General features: G+C 38.1%; 1 non-coding gene across 1 annotated transcript; it reads left to right on the top strand.

Moving 5' to 3' along the window:
* The first annotated feature begins 1,688 nt into the window (after positions 1 to 1,688).
* On the top strand, positions 1,689 to 1,794 carry LOC133073154 (U6 spliceosomal RNA). Its single transcript, XR_009696863.1, has one exon. It is a non-coding gene; the product is annotated as a U6 spliceosomal RNA (small nuclear RNA).
* The last annotated feature ends 1,249 nt before the right edge of the window (positions 1,795 to 3,043 follow it).

The raw sequence follows: 3,043 nt of genomic DNA, 5'->3' as shown, positions 1-3,043 counted from the left end.
GGTAAATTTTTATGTACCAAGGAGAGTCAAAAATTAATGAGTTAAGCATTCAGCTGAATGACCTAGGGAAATAACAAAAAAGTCCCATAGAAACAATAAATAATTAAATAAGAGCAAAAATTAATGAAATAGAGCAAAGGTCAGCAAACTGTAGCCTTTAGCCCTGTTGGCTATTTTGTAAATAAAATTTTATTGGAACACATTTATGCCAGTTCGTTCAGTATTGACCGTGCCACTTTCATGCCACAATGTAAGGGTTGAGTAGCTGTTATAGTAGCCATATGATCTCCATAAAACACAGTTAAAAATATTTACTATATGGCCTTGACAGAAATAGAAAACAACCGATTCAGAGAAATGAAAACATAAAAGTTTAATCTCAAAAAGGACTCACAAATAGACAAAATTTTGGCGAGACTAAGAAAATTACAGAAGGCATAAATAATCATTATTAGAAATAATAAAAGGGGCATAATATAGTAAGAGAAAATTATAAAGAAATGTATATCATCACATTTGAAAACTTGGCAGCAGTGGTCAAATTCCTAGGAAGCTATAACTAAAATTACTAAAATGTAAGACTTATGAATTATCCCGACAATCATATAAAAGTAACTGAATTAGTAGTTAAACATTTTTAAATCTATTTTTAATTGGTGGATAATCATTTTACAGTATTGTGTTGGTTTCTGTCATACATGAAGATGAATCAGCTATAGGTATGCATATGTCGCCTTTCCTTGAACTTCCCCTCCCACCTCCTGTGCTGTCCCACTTCTGTAGGTTATCACAGATCACTGGTTTGAACTGCCTGAGTCATACGGCAAATTCCCACTGGTTATCTGTTTTACATATGGTAAGTGTGTTAATGTTTCCACACTACTCTCTGCATTTGTCCCACCTGCTCCTTCCCACCTCCACCACCCATATCCTTAAGTGTGTTTTCTGTGAGGTTCATCAGTACCATCTTTCTAGATTCTATATGTATGTGTTAATATATGATACTTATTTTTCTCTTTCTGACTTCACTCTGTGTAATAGGCTCTAGGTTCATCCACCTCATTAGAATTGACTCAAATATGTCCCTTTTTATGGCTGAGTAATATTCAATTGTATATATGTACCACTTCTTCTTTATCACTCCTCTCTCGATGGACATCTAGGTTGCTTCCATGTCCAAGCCATTGTAAATAGTGCTGCAGTGAACAGTGGAGTACATATGTCTTTTTCAATTATGATTTCCTCAGAGTATATGCCTAGTAGTGGGATTGATGGGTCATATGGTGGTTTTATTCCTAGTTTTTAAGGAATCTCTATACTGTCTTCCATAGTGGCTGTGTCAATTTACATTCCCACCAACAGTGCAAAAATGTTCCTTTTTCTCCACACCCTCTCCAGCATTTATTGTTTGTAGACCTTTTGCTGATGGCCATTCTGAGTGGTGTGAGATGATATCTCATTGTAGTTTTGACTTGTCTTTCTCTAATAATGAGCAATGTTGAGAATTTTTCATGTGTTTTTAGCCATATATATGTCTTCTTTGGAGAAATATCTGTTTAGGTCTTCTACCCACTATTTGATTGGGTTGTTTGTTTTTCTGGTATTGAGTTGCATTTTCCCAACTAGAAAACATTAGGTCCAATTTGTTTTCATGGCAAGTTCTTACAACACTTAAGAAACAAAAAAAAGTGCTCGCTTCGGCAGCACATATACTATATTAGAACAATACAGAGAAGATTAGCATGGCCCCTGTGCAAGGATGACACACAAATTCATGAAGCATTCCATATTTTTCGACTTTTGGCCTCTGTGGGAGAAGGCGAGGGTGGGATGATCTGAGAATAGCATTGAAACATGTATATTATCAAGTGTGAAACAGATGGCCAGCCCAGGTTGGATGCATGAGACAAGTGCTCGGGGCTGGTGCACTGGGAAGACCCAGAGGGATGGGATGGGGAGGGAGGCGGGAGGGGGGATCAGGATGGGGAACACATGTAAATCCATGGCCAATTCATGTCAATGTATGGCAAAAACCACTACAATATAGTAAAATAATTAGCCTCCAACTAAAAAAAAAACAAACAAAAAGAAGATGATACTATACAAATTACTTCAGAGAAGAGAAGAATAGAAAACACTCCCTATTCATCGTAGGTGGCTTAAATAACTATATTTTCAAATGTAGATAAGAGTACAAGAAAGGAAATAATAGGTAAATCTCACTTAAATGCAAAAATTTGATAGAATGATAGTTAAAAACCCCTCAAGTCATGTATACAAAAACCCATGAAATAGAACTCATTAGGAAATTAATTACTGGTCATTATATTAATACATGACCAGAGAAACTCATAGGATCACCTCAGTAGATGAATGTAATGGTTAATTTTACATGCTAACTTGACTGGGCCATGGACTGTCCAGATATTTGGTCAAACATTATTCTGGGTGTGTTTGTAAGGAGTTAACATTTAAATCATTAGGCTAAATAAAGAGAATTGTTCTTCATAATTCTGTGACTGCTGTTGCTGCTAAGTCACTTCAGTCACGTCCAACTCTGTGCCACCCCATAGACGGCAACCCACCAGGCTCCACCATCCCTGGGATTCTCCAGGCAAGAACACTGGAGTGGGTTGCCATTGCCTTCTCCAATGCATGAAAGTGAAAAGTGAAAGTGAAGTTGCTCAGTCGTGTCCAACTCTCCGCGACCCCATGGGCTGCAGCCTGCCAGGCTTCTCCGTCCATGGGACTTTCCAGGCAAGAGTACTGGAGTGGGCTGCCACTGCCTTCTCCGATAATTCTGTGGGCTTCATCCAATATGTTGAAGGCATGAATAAGACAAAAGACTAGCTTTCCCCTGATAAGAATTCTCTGCCTAGTGGCCTTCAAACTGAGACATAGACTTTTCCTGCTTATATACCAGTCTGTCAGCCTTCAGACTCAGACTTGAACTGGGGCATCAACTGCATATTTTAGATTTGCCAGCCCCCCTAAGTGAGTGAACCAGTTGTTACTCCCAACTTAGTCTTCATTGATAAAAATG

Source organism: Dama dama, chromosome 18 (assembly GCF_033118175.1).
Source record: "Dama dama isolate Ldn47 chromosome 18, ASM3311817v1, whole genome shotgun sequence".
NCBI classification, from domain to species: Eukaryota; Metazoa; Chordata; class Mammalia; order Artiodactyla; family Cervidae; genus Dama; species Dama dama.
The sequence above is the reverse complement of the archived record's forward strand: the minus strand, read 5'-3'. Positions and strand labels throughout refer to the sequence as shown.